The following is a 19099-nucleotide window of genomic DNA, read 5'->3' as shown; positions in this document are numbered from 1 at the left end:
ATATATCCTGCCTAAGTGCTTTTCATAGAGTTATATTCAGTTTGCACACCTATTGTGTTTTTCCAGGTTTATTGAGAAAGAAAAAAATCGACAGTGTTCATAAAAATAAAATAATTCCAGCACACTGGCGATCGAGAATGCTCCACAAACATCTGGATGAATCTCTCAGCAACTCTGATGATCTGGGTAAGATTATGTATTTTTTTGAACGGGTACTAGGTTCTGGGATTTTATGATATGCATTATAGAGATTATTATAGGTCGTAAACGTAATCGCAAAAGGAATAGATTTCCATGAGACAAATGTCGGTATTGTGTAGTTGATATCTGTAGAATGATAACGTCAGAGGTCCAAATGAAATCCCTGTTCAAAACTAAAGCAGTAGCACTGCCGTGTGGTCACAGAGTAAAACACTGATCTATCAAATATAAATTTTTCAACAGGCCATGTGGATTCATCGGGGATCACCCCATTGGCTCTAATCCAGTTTAGATTTGATTTATTTAAAACGAGATTATTTTAGGATTCTGAGTGACGCAGCGGTCTAATGAGTTGCATCGCGGTGCTCGAGGCGTTACTACAGACTCGGGTTACGATCTCGGGCTGTATCACAACCGGCCGTGATCGGGAGTCCCATAGTGCGGCGCACAATTGACCCATCGTTGTCCGGGTTTGACCGGGTTAGGCTGTCATTGTAAATAAGAATTTGTTCTGAAACTGATTTTCCTAGTTAAATAAAGGTGAACAAAAATATATAGTGGTTTGCAAACCCGTGATTTCTCCAACATGTGTAACGCTTCAGTGAGTGAAATTACGTTGTTACTATTTTCCCCGCCCCGCAACGCTTCTGTCCGACGTGTACACCGCTCCAGTTGTGGGAAATGACGCCGCGCAGGACACGCGTGGTGAAAATAGTCATTGGTTTTCAGTAAAAATAACTACCGCTTCTTCTGAAATGCAAGCTCCCGCATTGAGCGAGGAAAACAGTGAAACGCTTACAGAAAAGACCAAGGAGGAAAAGCAACCGGACACCATTTCAGATGAACCGGGTGTTAGCAGCGTAGACGCACTGCTGAACATGGAAGTAAGGATCGCGGAATGCGGGCAAGACGGAGAAGAAGGGGACGGGAAACCTGCTTCAGAGGCAGATGAGGAGGCTGCGGAAGCGGTGACCGCGGCGACAACGGTCGCAGCAGCAACAGGGGTCGCAGATAATGATGATGATGAAGAAAAGACGATGGGATGCAAACTTGCTAAAACAGATGAGGATTGCACGGACCCTGAGAAACAGAGTAGCCTAGTGGACGGTGGTGAGAATAGCGTGACAGTTAAAGATACGGCGAAGAAAAGTAAACCAGAAGAACAGCGAGAGGAGAGCAAGTCGCCCGTCACAGTGAGTGACTGTGTGGGAAAAAGCAAAGTCCGTGACGATGCTCCGGAGCCCGGGCAGGAGAAAACAAGCACCAGAGGTGGGGACCGCGAGGAGCTGGTGGTGGGAGACGAGGCCAGCGTAGAGATGTCATCATCGGACGGAGAGCCACTCAGCCGATGGATTCAGAGGACAGGTTGGTACTTGGTAAACTATACAATTTCAAGATAAATGTTTGGAACACGGTGTTAATTTGTTTTATTTCCCCCAGGCTCTCAAACAAATAAGCTCACAGGAATGCTGACTATCTGCAGTTGAGGCTACAATTTTTCCAATAACTAGTTGCTGGTGCTTTCATCAGCTCAGCTATGTTGTTGCCATGCAGATGTGGTGCCCTCCTTCCCGCTGCTGCGCCACAATCATATCCTGAAGGGAATGTGTTAATGATTTGTGAAGCGTATGCAAAGTGTTGGCTACAAAACATTAGTAACACTTGCTCTTTCCACGACATAGACTGACCAGGTGAAAGCTACTATCCCTTATTGAGACAGGTTGAATAAGGATTTTTAAGCCTTGAGACAATCGAGACATGGATTGTGTATGTGTTCCGTTCAGAGGGTGAATGGTCAAGAAAAAGATTTAAGTGCCTTTGAACCGGAGTACGGTAGTAGATGCCAGACGCACCAGTTTGAGTGAGTCAACAACTGCAACACTGCTGGGTTGGTCAATGTCAACAGTTTCCCAAGGGTGTTTATCAAGAATGGTCCACCATCCAAATGACCAGTGGTTGAAAACAGGTCATTGATGAAAGAGGACAAAGGAGGCTGACATGACGGGCTACAGTTAGTCAACTGACAGTCCAGTACAACATTGGTGCCCAAAGACCCATAGAAGAATTTACAATTCGTCGTACCTTGACACCGTAGACACTAGAGGTCGACCGATTCATCGGAATGGCCAATTAATTAGAGCCGATTTCAAGTTTTTATAACAATCGGTAATCTGCCTTTTTGGACATCGATTATGGCCGAGTACTTTGTAATCCACGAGGAGACTGAGTGACAGGCTGACCACCTGTTACTCCACGAGGAGACTGCGTGGCAGGCTGACCACCTGTTACTCCACGAGGAGACTGCGTGGCAGGCTGACCACCTGTTACTCCACGAGGAGACTGCGTGGCAGGCTGACTACCTGTTACTCCACGAGGAGACTGCGTGGCAGGCTGACTACCTGTTACTCCACGAGGAGACTGCGTGGCAGGCTGACTACCTGTTACTCCACGAGGAGACTGAGTGGCAGGCTGACTACCTGTTACTCCACGAGGAGACTGTGTGGCAGGCTGACCACCTGTTACTCCACGAGGAGACTGCGTGGCAGGCTGACCACCTGTTACTCCACGAGGAGACTGCGTGGCAGGCTGACTACCTGTTACTCCACGAGGAGACTGCGTGGCAGGCTGACCACCTGTTACTCCACGAGGAGACTGAGTGGCAGGCTGACCACCTGTTACTCCACGAGGGGACTGCGTGGCAGGCTGACTACCTGTTACTCCACGAGGAGACTGCGTGGCAGGCTGACTACCTGTTACTCCACGAGGAGACTGCGTGGCAGGCTGACCACCTGTTATGTGAGTGCAGCGTCAAAAGGAGACAAGGTAAGTTGCTAGCTAGCATTGTCTTATAAAAAACAATCAATCTTCACATAATCACTAGTTAACTACACATGGTTGATGATATTACTAGGTTAACTAGTTTGTCCTGCGTTGCATATAATCAATGTGGTGCCTGTTAATTTATCATCGAATCACAGCCTACTTCAACTTCGCCAAACGGGGGATTTAACAAGCGCATTAGCGATTACCTAACCATAAACATTAATGTCTTTCTTAAAATCAATACACAGAAGTATATATTTTTAAACCTGCATATTTAGTTACAAAAAGTACATGTTAGCAGGCAATATTAACTAGGGAAATTGTGTCACTTCTCTTGCGTTCAGTGCAAGCAGAGTCAGGGTATATGCAGCAGTTTGGGTCCCCTGGCTCGTTGAGAACTGTGTTTCTTCCTAACAAAGACCGTAATTAATTTGCCAGAATTGTACATAATTATGACATAACATTGAAGGTTGTGCAATGTAACAGCAATATTTAGACTTAGGGATGCCACCCGTTTGATTAAAATTCAGAACGGATCCGTATTTCACTGAAAGAATAAACGTTTTGTTTTCGAAATGATAGTTTCTGGATTTGACCATATTAAAAACCCAAGGCTCGTATTTCTGTGTGTTTATTATAATTAAGTCTATGATTTGATATTTGATAGAGCAGTCTGACTAAGTGGTGGTAGGCAGCAGCAGGCTCGTAAGCATTCATTCAAACAGCACTTTACTGCGTTTTGCCAGCAGCTCTTAGCAATGCTTGAAGCACAGCGCTGTTTATGACTTCAAGCCAAACAACTCCCGAGATTAGACTGGCAATACTAAAGTACCTATTAGAACATCCAATAGTCAAATGTATATGAAATACAAATGGTATAGAGAGAAATAGTGGACGCGTCATAATTCCTATAACTACAACCTAAAATTTCTTAACTGGGAATATTGAAGACTCATGTTAAAAGGAAACACCAGCTTTCATATGTTCTCATGTTCTTTGCAAGGAACTGAAACGTTAGCTTTCTTACATGGCACATATGGCACTTTTACTTTCTTCACCAACACTTTGTTTTTGCATTATTTAAACCAAATTGAACATGTTTCATTATTTATTTGAGACTACAAAGATTTTATCTATATACTATATTGTCCAGGAATGGTTCCACAAACATGATAGTGACTTCAGCTTACTGCAGTGGCCAGACACCAGATCTGTGGGATGAGACGGAACAAGCTATTCAGAGTAGAGATCTGCAACCAGCCAACTTGACAGAACCGTGGGAAGCGATGGAGACAACCCGGTGTTATGCTTTCGACACCTTGTAGAGTCCATGACCCGACGACTTGAGGCTGTTCTGAGGGCAACTAAATATTGGGAAGGTGTTCCTAATGTTTTGTACACTCGGGTGTATCTGCAGGTCTTCATAAACCGGTAATGCATACTTCATTTAGCTTTTAGTCGTTTTGATTGAAACAAATATGTGCACTTTCATCTTGTAAATATCAACTGTGCCTCTGTTCTGTTCGTTCAGCCTGGAAGTCTGTTTTGCTTGACCGTTGCATTTGAATCAAGTGCTCGAATGTGTATCTTAAAACCCCCTGAAATGGTATGAGGGGCCAATCAGCAGCAGCAACGACAGGTGACACACAGGCAGTCTGTTCAAGTACAGTCGGGCTTCCAGACTTTACATAGGTTGCTTTAGACAGGCAGCACAATTCTTTGGACCAATCAGATCAGCTTTGAAAAATATCTGATGTGAAAAGATCTTACGTGATTGGTCAAAATACCCATTAGTGGATACAATATCAGAATGGGGCTGCCTGTGTAAATGCAGACTAAATTCACAGCTGCACCTGTTCCTCATCGTCTGGCATGTTTAGCTTGTCAGAATAAAGACCTTGTTCACTAGATGGTTGTCTGATAGACTCACATTGAGATGTGTTATGGTGTATTTCCCTAGTCGCTTTACATCAGAATGATGACTGTGTGCATCGCTCTCTCTCTGTGTCACTCTCTCTCTCTGTGTCTCTCTCTCTCTGTGTCTCTCTCTCTCTGTGTCTCTCTCTCTCTGTGTCTCTCTCTCTCTGTGTCTCTCTCTCTCTGTGTCTGTCTCTCTGTGTCTGTCTCTCTGTGTCTCTCTCTCTCTGTGTCTCTCTCTCTCTGTGTCTCTGTCTCTCTGTGTCTCTGTCTCTCTGTGTCTCTCTCTGTGTCTCTCTCTGTGTCTCTCTCTGTGTCTCTCTCTGTGTCTGTCTCTCTGTGTCTGTCTCTCTGTGTCTGTCTCTCTGTGTCTGTCTCTCTGTGTCTGTCTCTCTCTCTCTGTCTCTCTCTCTGTCTCTCTCTCTCTCTGTGTCTCTCTCTTTGTGTGTCTCTCTCTCTCTGTGTCTCTCTCTCGGTGTCTCTGTCTCTCTCTCTCCCTCTCTCTCTCTGTGTCTCTCTCAGTCTCTCTGTGTCTCTCTCTCTGTGTCTCTCTGTCTCTCTGTGTCTGTCTCTCTCTGTGTCTGTCTCTCTCTGTGTCTGCCTCTCTGAGTCTCTGTCTCTGTCTCAGTATCAGCAGTACCCTGATGGACATGGAGAGCACGGTATCCAGCGGACGCTCCACCCCTGCCATGATGAATGGGCAGGGCAGTGCCACTCCAGTACCAAGGGCCAGGCAGTGGGGAACAGCTGCTGCTGGGACCAACGTGGCCTCTGTTTCACCTGCAGCCCAGACCTGTCTGAACACATCAGGGGCCTGCACGTCGACGGACAGAGAGGAGGGGTGGGTAGTATCAGGAACCAGGACAAAATAGGGTTGTGTTCATTTGGGAGAAAACCTTTTGAAACTGAGTAAAACAGGAAGGCACTAGCTGGACTTAAACCATCGTTTTAAACTGGTTTGCTACTTTTGGCCCTGATGAACATGACCCAGGCTTCTTTATAATCAGATCAAATTTGATGACCAATTTATGCAGAAATCCAGGTATTTCCAAAGGGTTCACATATACTTTTTCTTGCCACTGTAAATCAAAACTGGATGGTTTTTGGAGATAGATGGGGGTTGTTGTCCATTAGTTTACTCTAAGTAGGGGAGAGGTGGTAGGGTTAGGGAGAAATAAACTCTCTCTCCCCCATCCCCAACTCTCTCTCTCCCCCCCATTTCTAACTCTCTCCCCCATCTCCAACTCTCTCCCCCATCTCCAACTCTCTCCCCCATCTCCAACTCTCTCCCCCATCTCCAACTCTCTCCCCCATCTCCAACTCTCTCCCCCCATCTCTCTCTCTCTCCCCCATCACTAACTCCCTCTCCCCCCATCTCTCTCTCTCTCCCCCCATCTACAACTCTGCCCCCCCCCCCCCCCCCCCACACACCAGGTGTTTGTGTGTCTGTGGAAGGGCTGTAAGGTGTACAACACTCCGTCCACCAGTCCAAGCTGGCTCCAGAGACACATGCTGACACACATGGATGGAATCCCTGCGGTAATTGAACCCACAATTTTAGTATTGTTAGCAGGTTTCGGCGGTTTTCTGAATGGTGACCTGCTTATCACTGACCTCTGTTGCCAAAGCAAGTGAGGTAGATAATATACAATATCTCTCTCGTAGTGTGTGGTGGGGGGCTGCAATGCCAGCTTTGCATCGTAGGGGGGGCTAGCGCGCCACGTTCCCACCCACTTCAGTCTGCTCCTCTAAGCGGTCCAGTCAGTCTAGACTCAAGGAAGAGTCTCCCTCTAAAGCTGGGCTTACTAAGAGGAAGAAACGAACGCAGATGAACAAACGCAGGCGCTCGCTACGTACGTACCTACTACAGTGCTGTGTGTGTGTGTGAAAAATCTAATTTTATTTGTCACACGCTTCATAAACAACAGGTGTAGACTAACAGTGAAATACTAACAGGTATTTGTTCAACAATGCAGAGATAAAGATACGAAATAGAAACAATGAAACAAGGAATAAATACACAGTCAATAACAATAACAAGTTAAAATAACATGTCTATTTACAGGAAGTACCGAGTCGAAGTGCAAGGGTAGGAGGTAATTGAAGTAACGACAGTAACATTTCAAATGAATAGCCTGGCTGTTTATTTTCTTAAATCACTAAACACAACAGGCGCTTATTAAAGACAGGCTTCTAAAATTTCCTTCATGACCTCAGCTTTTGCTGAGCGATCACAACACGCAGGTTAAAATATCAAAACAAACACTGAACCAATTACATTCATTTGGGGACAGGTCGAAAAATCATTAAACATGTATGTCAATTTAGCTAGTTAGCTTGTTCTTGCTAGCTAATTTGTCCTGGGATATAAACATTGAGTTGTTATTTTACCTGAAATGCACAAGGACCTCTACTCCGACAATTAATCCACACATAAAACGGCCAACCGAATCGTTTCTAGTCATCTCTCCTCCTTCCAGGCTTTTTCTTCTTTGAACTAATATGGTGATCGCATCTAAACTTTCATAGTATTACCACGACAACCGGCAACAAAGTTTGTCTTTCAGTCACCCACGTGGGTATAACCAATGAGGAGATGGCACGTGGGTATCTGCTTCTATAAACCAATGAGGAGATGGGAGAGGCAGGACTTTCAGCGCGATCTGCGTCAGAAATAGTAATGACTTCTATTTTAGCCCTTAGCAACGCATATGCTCGTTGACGCTCGCGAGCAGTGTGGGTGAAATAATTGAATAACATGGATTTCGAAATTTATTTTGCGACGCTCTTGCACGCGACGTCTCCGGTCTGGTCAGCATGTTGGCTGTGTGCTTAGGGCCGTTGTCCTGTTGGAAGGTGAACCTTCACCCCAGTCTGAGGTCCTGAGCGCTCTGAAGCAGGTTTTCATCAAGAATCTCTTAGTACTTTGCGCCGTTCATAGTTCCCTCGATCCTGACTAGTCTCCCAGCCACTGAAAAAACATCCCTACAGCATGATTCTGCCACCACCACCACTGTAGGGATAGTACCAGGTTTCCCCGTGACGCTTGGCATTCATTTGAACATCTTGGCCATGTTCTGTTATAATCTCCACCCGGCACAGCCAGAAGAGGACTGGCCACCCCACGTAGCCTGGTTCCTCTCTAGGTTTCTTCCTAGGTTTTGGCCTTTCTAGGGAGTTTTTCCTAGCCACCGTGCTTCTACACCTGCATTGCTTGCTGTTTGGGGTTTTAGGCTGGGTTTCTGTACAGCACTTTGAGATATCAGCTGATGTACGAAGGGCTATATTAATAAATTTGATTTGATTTGGAGCTCTGTCAGAGTGACCATCAGATTGTTGTTTTTTTATTAATATGTTTGCGTGTTTCTATTTTTCTTCATTTTATTCAACTGTTAACATGCACCTGCAAAAAAAGATAGCTCAGATGTGCAAGAAGTGCCCTTATGAATTTTTAATAAAAATTTTTTTTTGTCATTATGGGGTATTGTGTGTAGATTGATGAGGGGGAAAAAAAACATTTAATCCATCTTAGAATAAGGCTGTAATGTAACAAAATGTGGAAAAAGTCAAGGGGCCTGAATACTTTCCTAATGCTGTAGTAATCTAATCCTGTATATAACATTTTGTGTGAAATTATTATTATTATTATTCTCCTCTTTGACTACGCAATTTTGGCAGTTCATACTTGCGCCACTAGAGGGCAATTAGTCTATTTCTAAGGGGTATATAATCAAATCAAATTGTATTTGTCAAATGCGCTGAATGCAACCTTACCATGAAATGCTTACTTACAAGCCCTTAACCAACAATGCTGTTCAAGAAATAGAGTTTAGAAAAATATTTACTAAGTAAACTAAATTGCTGAAATAAAATAACAATAACGAGGCTATATACAGGGGGTACCGGTACCGAGTCAATGTGTGGGGATACTGGTTAGTCGAGGTAATTTGTACACGTCGGTAGGGGTAAAGTGACAATGCATAGATAATAAACAGCAAGTAGCAACAGTGTACAAACAAAGTGGGGGGGTCAATGTAAATATTCTGGGTGGACATTTTATTAATTGTTCAGTAGTCTTATGGCTTGGGGGTAAAAGCTGTTAAGGAGCCTTTTGAACCTAGACTTGGCGCTCCGGTACCGCTTGCTTTGCGATAGCAGAGAAAACAGTCTATGACTGGGGTGGCTGGAGTCTTTGACAATTTTTGGGGGGGCTTCCTCTGACACCACCTGATATAGAGGTCCTGGATGGCAGGAAGCTTGACCCCGGTGATGTACTGGGCCGTACGCAGTACACTCTGTAGTGCCTTGCGGTTGGAGGCCGAGCAGTTGCCATACCAGGCGGTGATGCAACCTGCTCTTGATGGTGCAGTTGTAGAACTTTTTGAGGACCTGAGGATCCATGCCAAATCTTTTCAGTCTCCTGAGGGGGAATAGGCATTGTCGTGCCCTCTTCACGACTGTGTTGGTGTGTTTGGACCATTACAGTTCCTTAGTGATGTGGACACGAGGAACTTGAAGCTCTGGACCCACTCCACTACAGCTCCATTGATGTGGATGTGAGCTTGCTCGGCCCTCCGTTTCCTGTAGTCCACGATCAGCTCCTTTGTCTTGCTGACGTTGAGGGAGAAGTTGTTGTCCTGACACCACGCTGCCTCATTGTTGTTTGTGATCAGGCCTACCACCCTCCTGTCGTCAGCAAACTTGATAATCGTTTTTGAGTCGCAGGTCGGCCATTTTGTGAACATGGAGTATAGGAGGGGACGTAGCACACACCCCTGGGGGCCTCCCTGTGTTGATGGTAAGTGTGGCAGGTGTGTTGTTGCCTACCCTCACCATCTGGGGGCGGCCCATCGGGAAGTCCAGGATCCAGTTGCAGTCAAACACTCTACACAATGCTTTAGCCTCAATGCCTTTGGTCATCTGTAAAGATAGATTAGAATTGGACCACACACTCACAGAAACCCAGTTCGTTTTAAGGCTCCCGAGTGATGCAGCAGTCTAAGTCACTGCATCGCAGTGCTAGAGGAGTCACTACAGACCCTGGTTTGTTCCCGGGCTGTATCACAACCCGGCCTTGATCGGGAGTCCCGTAGGGCCATGCGCAATTGGCCCAGCGTCGTCCGGGTTAGGGGAGTGTTTGGCCGGGGTGGGCTGTCATTGTAAAATAGAAATGTGTTCTTAACTGACATTCCTAGTTAAAGAAAGGTTAAATAAAATGGAAGTTCCTTGGGGGATGTGAAGTGCTCACCGTTTCACAACTGAAAACTGTCACCCGGGGTTTTTCACCTCACCTAGCATACACGTTCCGGTATCTCCCTCGCGGCCTTGAACACACACATACACACAGGGAACAGAACTGAAAACCCGGAGAAGTTTGACATTTTTTAGGAACAGAACCAGAACCGGGAACAAAAGTGATCTCTAGTTTTCCAGGAAAATAAACATTTATACATTCTTAATATCTAGTATATAATTCTGTAATTCAGTGAAGTCATGATGCTAGTAAGAGCCTAAACACATTCCAACTCGTGTCATGTATTGATGTTTCAAGCCAAGCTCCCTCCATATCCACCACTCTCTCTACCCACCTGTGAAATTTCTGTCGCGTTTCGCGCCTGCACTTATATGAACAATCAAACATGCAAACAACTACCTTACCTGTTCCATAGCAAGCTGCTCTAGCCGCGTTAATGGTGGAGTAAATTAATAAACTCAATGTAAAAAAAAACCTGTTGATTTCAAGGGTTCAAACGTGAATGAAAAGGAACTATATGAACCATTTAGTAGTAGTTTTTGGGGGATTCAGAACTTTATGTCGTAACACTGGAACGGAACAAAAAAAAAATAGGGATTTCTGTTCAGAATGGAAAGATTGGAAAATAATTTTGGTTCCAACCCTCAAAATATTACTTCTCACTTGTGACAGCACTCGGGAGGAAGTCAGGATGTTGTCTGGCTCTTTGTCAGGAGAAGTGTGACAGCACTTGGGAGGAAGTCAGGATGTTGTCTGGCTCTTTGTCAGGAGAAGTGTGAGAGTAGGACAGACAGCTCTTTTCTAAATATATTTTGACATGGAAAATACCCTTGATTGATTTTCAGCCAACCAGGCAACACATTCTTTCAACTCTAACCCCGTTCTATTGAATAATATGTTCTGCTCATAGTTAATGTACACATTTGCAGTTAAAAAGGAACCTACTCAGCCCTGTTTAATGTAGTACAAAGGTAGTACTAATGTAGCAACAATGAACCTTTTTAAAAAGCTGTGTCATTTCACTATGTTGTCATACTGATGATCTTCACCAGGAGACAGTGGTGCTGGTGCTGGTCTGGTCTCGCTGCTGTCTCGCTGCTGTCTCGCTGCCGTCTCACTACCGTCTCGCAGCCGTCTCGCTGCCGTCTCGCTGCCGTCTCGCTGCCGTCTCGCTGCCGTCTCGCTGCCGTCTCGCTGCCGTCTCTCTGCCGCCTCGCTGCCGTCTCGCTGCTGTCTCGCTGCTGCCTCGCTGCTGCCTCGCTGCCGTCTCGCTGCCGTCTCGCTGCCGTCTCGCTGCCGCCTCGCTGCCGCCTCGCTGCCGCCTCGCTGCCGCCTCGCTGCCGCCTCGCTGCCGCCTCGCTGCCGCCTCGCTGCTGCCTCGCTGCTGCCTCGCTGCTGCCTCGCTGCTGTCTCGCTGCCGTCTCACTGCTGTCTCACTGTACCTCCTCACCTCTCATCCCAGACTCTCTCTGCTCTCATACCAGTGTCTCCTCTTCCACCAGCGAGACCTCATGATTTCTTTGACACCCAGACCATGGATGCCATCAGACACCGGGCCATCTGCCTCAACCTGGCTATTACACACACGGAGAGCACCGGCAACGGACACTGTGTGGTGTTTCATAGCACGGTTAGTCAACCACTTTAAAAAACACTTGGTCCTGCTACAACAATCCACAAGGGACTAGTGGATCTCTGAATCCCAAATCGAGCCCTAGCCCCTTGGTACCTTGGAGATCTAAGAGGATTGGATAGGTGTTAGCAATATGTGAGTCACCACCTGGATTCAGTCCAATGTAGCAACATTTGAAATAGTGATTTTTCCATTGGAGAGAGACTCAGCGATTCAAAACAGTACATCATACACTGCAGTTCAGGAACAAAGGGAAAGTCTGCTTTGAAAGTTGATCAACTTGTAGTAGTCGTCCATCACAACTGATACTAGTAGTATCAGTAGTAGTAGTAGTATCAGTAGTAGTATCAGTAGTAGTAGTAGTGTCAGTAGTAGTAGTAGTAGTAGTATCAGTAGTAGTAGTAGTAGTAGTATCAGTAGTAGTAGTAGTATCAGTAGTAGTAGTAGTAGTATCATTAGTAGTAGTAGTATCAGTAGTAGTAGTAGTAGTATCAGTAGTAGTAGTAGTATCAGTAGTAGTAGTGGTATCAGTAGTAGTAGTAGTAGTGTCAGTAGTAGTATCAGTAGTAGTAGTATCAGTAGTAGTAGTAGTAGTGTCAGTAGTAGTATCAGTAGTAGTAGTGTCAGTAGTAGTAGTAGTAGTAGTGTCAGTAGCAGTATCAGTAGTAGTAGTAGTGTCAGTAGTAGTAGTAGTGTCAGTAGTAGTAGTAGTATCAGTAGTAGTAGTAGTAGTATCAGTAGTAGTAGTAGTAGTGTCAGTAGTAGTAGTAGTAGTGTCAGTAGTAGTATCAGTAGTAGTAGTAGTGTCAGTAGTAGTAGTAGTAGTAGTAGTAGTAGTAGTAGTAGTAGTAGTAGTAGTAGTAGTAGTAGTAGTAGTAGTAGTATCAATCAAATTTCAATCAAATGTATTTATAAAGCCCTTCTTACATCAGCTGATATCTCAAAGTGCTGTACAGAAACCCAGCCTAAAACCCCAAACAGCAAGCAATGCAGGTGTAGAAGCACGGTGGCTAGGAAAAACTCCCTAGAAAGGCCAAAACCTAGGAAGAAACCAAGAGAGGAACCAGGCTATGAGGGGTGGCCAGTCCTCTTCTGGCTGTGCCGGGTGGAGATTATAACAGAACATAACCAAGACGTTCAAATGTTCATAGATGACCAGCATGGTCCAATAATAATCACAGTGGTTGTCGAGGGTGCAACATTTCAGCAACTCAGGAGTAAATGTCAGTTGGCTTTTCATAGCCGATCATTCAGAGTATCTCTACTGCTTCTTGAAACGGGTCATATATATATATATATATATATAGGTCAAGTTGAATCAGAGGACAAGATGGAGCTACCACCCAATTGCTTTACCCAATCATCTGAGTCTCCACAGGTTTTTATGTATTAGGGTCAAGGGGTTGATTTGGGATTCCCAGATTCCCCTCATCCTGAAAATGTTCTCACATCCCTCTGTGCTGTGTTTTGGATCCGTCTTTCACACTTCACACTCTAGGGGGCTGTTTTTGTGAATATAGTCTGTCGTCTCACTGAAGGTTTTCTCTGTGCCCTTGCAGTGACCCTTGTGAATGTCCCTAGGGTGGGTAGACAGGAGAGACATTCTGAGTTTGAACTGTATCAACACACGAAGACCTCTGGGGGGACATGTGCTGCTTCCCAAATGACTCCCTATGTCCTACATATCCATAGGACTCTGTTTCAAACTAGTGCACTATAGTATTTTTATTTCACCTTTTATTTAACTAGGCAAGTAGAACAAATTTCTTAATTTACAAACCCTCCCCTATCCCAGACGACGCTGGGCCAATTTCGCGCCCGCCCTATGGGACTCCCGATCAAGGCCAGTTGTGATACAGCCCGGGATCAAACCAGGGTCTGTAGTGAAGCCTCTAGCATTGAGATGCAGTGTCTTAGACCGCTGAGCCACGGCGTCACTCAGGATAGGGTGGCATTTGGCTTGTATTTTTTTTATATATATTTTTTTTCTCTCTTTTTCTCTTGCTGATTGATTTTGTCTATCCCTACCAGACGCGTTAAAATACCAAAGCTAACTATGAACCAGCTATATTAATTTGGGGAAAGGTGGAAACACACATGAAACATTCATGGACATTTAGCTGGCTGTTGCTAGTTAATTTATCCTGGGAAATAAACATCGGATTGTTATTTTACCTGAAATGCGTATGGTCCTTTTTTTCTGGATCTTTGTAGAAGTTTGACCCACGTTGAGTTCTCTACTCCAACAATTAATCCACGGATAAAAAGTGGAAACCTACTTTGTTTTCTTTGATACATTTATCCTCGTTGTTCTTCTTCTTCTTCTTTGGACTTTCTATATGGTGGTTGGCAACCAACTTTAAGGTGCATTACCACCACCAACTGGACTGGAGTGTGGACCTCAGTTCCTCTGTCCATTACCCACGGGGCTGCATGCTCGTAAACACCAATGAGGGAGATGGATGAGTCGGGACTTGGCAGCGCATCACGGATTAAAACAGAACCAAGTTGTAGTTTACCTCCTCGCTATGCAGACGCCTGTTGGCTCACGTGGGTGAAATGATTGAATTATTGAAATATGGCTGAGAAAGTTCAAGGAGAGGGGCTACAAAAATGATCAGATTAATATTGCCATTGAGAAAATTCAAAACAAAACGAGACATGACCTTTTTAAAAGGTCAGTCTCGCAAAAAGACGCATTCTTGTGTTCTAACTACCCGCGCTATTCAAAGTGCTCTGAACAAATTAAGGGAATTGTTCATTGGCACATCCTAAAATCCGATGGTCGTCTCGGTAATGTGTTTTCGGACCTTCCCTTGGTCGTATTCTCGCGGGACAGAAATCTCAGAGACCAATTGGTAAACTCTGATTTACCACCCCAAGATATTCCTGAACAACGTCTATTTGCGCCCCTACTGGATGGAAATTACAAATGTAATGGCTGTGCTCAATGCAATGGCACTTATAAATGTAGATCCTTCAAACACCCACAAACAGGGAAACAGATCCCTATTAAAGGTGTTATTACGTGCTCCACTAAGGCAGTTATTTATCTTATAACTTGTCCTTGTGGTAAAAATTATGTGGGTAAAACAAAGCGCGAATTAAAAGTAAGTATCTCAGAGCATCGTAGCACCATTAGGTGTAAAAACTTGACTTATCCAGTTGCAGCCAGCTTTTTGGAGGCAGGCCACTCGATTTCGTCTCTGCGTTATATTGGCATCGAACATGTCACCCTCCCTAGGAGAGGGGGTGATCTTGATAATTTATTGTTAAAACGAGAGGCTGCCTGGATCTTTAACTTAAAGACCCTTGCTCCCTTCGGTCTCAACGTAGACTTTGATCTGAAGCCATTCTTGTGATTATTGTGACTTTGCCATTGTAATTGTTTGTAAGCTTGTGTAGTCTAAAATGAATCTGATTGATGCTATCCATTTGTTGTCTGTATGCTGTGCTTTGTATGACATTTTAATATTTGATAATTAACCAATGATATTAGGCCACTCTTTGGCCATGATTACAGACACCTGTGTCTTTTGACACAACATAAACGAGTCATCCCGCAGTGTTTGTAATTACACCCTGATGAAGACAGCTTGGCTGTCGAAACGTTGGCAATTACATTTTTGTATCTGAGCTCCTAGAGTGTGAGGCTCTCTTTGATTTTCAAGTTTTCTACTCCGCCAGCCAGCACCTCGCCTAAATAGCTGTGCGTTTCTTTTTCTTCTAGATTGAAATGATTTGAATAACATATTCATGTGTACATTTCATTTGCATCGCACGAGGTCTGGTCAGCATGTTAAGCTTTCTCAGCTTGTGTGGTGAATTATTTTTCAGCCATGTATTCATAGCTGGGTACCTGAGTAGGGAGTGTCCATGTGCAGAGTGAAATTGTTTTTTTTTAATGAATGACTGTCTGGCATATAATCGAGCACCACTAGAGAGCACTGTGTCCACTTCAGTAAACTACTTTCAGGTTGGTTGGAATGTCAATGGAATGGCTTAATGTCACTAGGCAGTACCCCATGGGTTGGTCTGAACACATTCCCACACTCTCATTACAATACTCTATCACTTCTGGGGCTAATTCATTCTAATTGATCTTTAAGCACAATTTTCCAAATGCCTGTATCGCAAGAATCACATTTAGTTTCTTTTTAATTGTTTTCTATTTTTTTTTTTACGAGCGTTTGTACGTTTGTTCTCATGTTGTCTTTTTGGTCTCGTAACTCTTCCTGCTGTGACTGTGAATCTACCCATTTACACACATACAGCCCCTCCCCCAACACACATACAGCCCCTCCCCCAACACACATACAGCCCCTCCCCCAACACACATACAGCCCCTCCCCCAACACACATACAGCCCCTCCCCCAACACACATACAGCCCCTCCCCCAGCACACATACAGCCCCTCCCCCAACACACATACAGCCCCTCCCCCAACACACATACAGCCCCAACACACATACAGCCCCAACACACATACAGCCCCAACACACATACAGCCCCAACACACATACAGCCCCTCCCCCAACACACATACAGCCCCTCCCCCAACACACATACAGCCCCTCCCCCAACACACATACAGCCCCTCCCCCAACACACATACAGCCCCTCCCCCAACACACATACAGCCCCTCCCCCAACACACATACAGCCCCTCCCTCCCCCAGTTTATAATACATCTCAAAGTGCCGTGGTAAAGAGTGTCAATTGATCTCAAACACTGAGCGGAAGCATTCATATATAAAATATCCCCATAGTCTAGTAAAGGCATAAATGTAGCTGATACTAACCTCCTTCTGGCTTCAAAAGAAAAACAGGCCTTATTCCTAAAATAAAATCCCAATTTCAGCTTTAATTTTTTGTAAGTTGTTGAATATGCAATTTAAAAGAGAGGCCGTCATCAATTAAAATTCCAAGATATTTATATGAGGTCACAACCTCAATCTCCTTGCCCTGACAGGTAGTAATAGGTGAAAGGTTCAGAGGTCTATTTCTTGCTTTAGAAAACACCATTAGTTTAGTTTGGTCAGTATTGAGGATACATTTCAATTGACACAAAGTATGTTGAACAGTATAAAAAGCAGTTTGCAAGTTCTGGAAAGCTTTTGTAAGAGACGAGGCACAACAGTAAATAACAGTATCATCAGCATAAAAATGAAGTTGAGCATTTTGGACATTTTTGTCTAAATCATTTATATAAATAGTGAATAAGAGAGGACCAACTACAGAGACTTGGGGCACACCATTAAAGACAGACAATTTAACAGACATAAGCCCATCAAATTGAGTGCACTGAGTTCTATCAGACAGTTAGCAAACCATGCAACTGCATGCTCCGAAAGACCTACACTCGACAATCTCTGCCTTTAGTATAGCATGATCAACTGTATCAAAAGCCTTAGAGAGATCAATAAAAAGTGAGACATTGTAGTTTTTTGTCAAGGGCTTCAGTGATGTCATTTAAAACCTTCATGGCTGCTGTAATTGTGCTATGCTTCTTCCTGAAGCCCAATTGAGATCCCTCCTTCCTCTCGGACAGCAAGCGGTTTCAACTCGGTATTTGTGGTTTTGGTCCAACAGAATGGGTCATATGAAACACACATTTGAGACATTAATTTACTGTGAGAGGAGAAAAGAACCTTTCCAACGATACACTTGGTTATGTCTCAACTACTCAAATATCACTCCGAGCAGAACTCTATACTAAAACGGCAGTATCAGTGAGCATTGATACCGCTAGCAGCATTTTAGCCAAAGACTGTTATACTAGCTGTCTAGTATGTGTTTTTATAAATGTTGCAATAAGCGTAAAACACAATTATATATAAACAACTCGTTCTCATTCTGAGAAACAAGGTAGGCCACTTGATTTCAACATGTGAACAAAGTGGACAGACTAGCCTGCTGTTCAAACAGCTGGAGACGGACAGAAAGGTGGGTTCATAACAATTCAACTGTTCTACCTTGTTAGCTAGGAAATATATCCTTGTTAGCTAGGAAATAGATCCTTGTTAACTAGCAAATAGATCCTTGTTGGCTAGCAAATAGATCCTTGTTAGCTAGCAAATAGATCCTTGTTGGCTAGCAAATAGATCCTTGTTGGCTAGCAAATAGATCCTTGTTAGCTAGCAAATAGATCCTTGTTAGCTAGCAAATAGATGCTTGTTGGCTAGGAAATAGATCCTTGTTAGCTAGCAAATAGATCCTTGTTAGCTAGCAAATAGATCCTTGTTAGCTAGCAAATAGATCCTTGTTAGCTAGCAAATAGATCCTTGTTAGCTAGCAAATAGATCCTTGTTGGCTAAACTTGAAAAATAAACATTAGCAGGCTAATCATTAGCATGTGGGCTTGTGCTTGAGAGATTGTTTAAGACTTGTGTTAATTTTCTATAATGTCTGCCTGCAAGACGTTGGTCATTAGTGAAAGTGCATTATGTAGGATTCTGGTTAAATTTGTAACAAAAAGGGAATTTTCATAAACAGACTTGAAAGACAGATCAGTGACTATTGCTAAAAAAAGCAGGCTCAACTATTTTGATAAAATAATACAATTATTAGTGGGTCTGATGTTTGTGGAAGGTTTATATTTAGCCTGGGTATAACTTCACACGTCCTGAATTCATTAGGTTATTGCTGACTGTTTAAAGGTATGATACATTTCAATTGTACAACTATGCTTTTTTTGTAAGAAAACATTTGTTTTAAATCTAGATGTACAGTATATCGTCAATCAGTCATAAGTCAAAAAAAGAAAAGCTAGATTTGATTTTTAGGCCATATTGCCCAATACTAATCACTTCCCAGTACCTGATTTAGTTCCTAGTTAACAGAGCAGGAATAACACTTATCACTGCTACAGGCCCAGTCTGCCTCGTCTCTATTCTGGAGCCCAGGGTCTGTGCCAGGCTGTATACTGCTTTACGCTGCCCTGCTTCTCCTCTCAACGCTGCCAAACCAGGGTGAAATCCTGCTCTGTGCTGTTGAGGCCATGGACGGTCGGACACACGCACCCAACCTCACTCCTCCCACTGTGTCCTCCTGGCTCCAGGTCAGAGCATGTGAGTTTCTCAGGGAGTCAATCTCAGAGACCAAGAGTCACGACCAGAGATGGCCTCTCCTCTTTTCATAACTGAACAGGTGTACAACGAAGGTCTGAAGCTGTGGTGAATCACTCCTGAGTTGGGCTTTACTCCCTCTTCCTCTGTGCTTCACATCACTGCGCCACGCTAACATGTGCATTGACTTCTCACCTCCAAAC

At 44.1% G+C, this 19099-nt stretch overlaps 1 long non-coding RNA gene and 1 pseudogene across 1 annotated transcript; both read left to right on the top strand.

Annotated features, from left to right (window-relative positions):
• Nucleotides 1-137: 137 nt before the first annotated feature.
• LOC110500576 (uncharacterized) lies at nt 138-5978 on the top strand (annotated as a pseudogene).
• A 396-nt stretch (nt 5979-6374) lies between these two features.
• Nucleotides 6375-14002, top strand: LOC149985314 (uncharacterized). Its single transcript, XR_016490076.1, has 3 exons — nt 6375-6480; nt 11698-11825; nt 13388-14002. It is a non-coding gene; the product is annotated as an uncharacterized LOC149985314 (long non-coding RNA).
• The last annotated feature ends 5097 nt before the right edge of the window (nt 14003-19099 follow it).

Source organism: Oncorhynchus mykiss, chromosome 2 (genome assembly GCF_057628025.1).
Source record: "Oncorhynchus mykiss isolate SJ-2025 chromosome 2, ASM5762802v1, whole genome shotgun sequence".
Lineage (NCBI taxonomy): Eukaryota > Metazoa > Chordata > Actinopteri > Salmoniformes > Salmonidae > Oncorhynchus > Oncorhynchus mykiss.
This window is presented reverse-complemented; position numbering and strand designations above follow the sequence as displayed.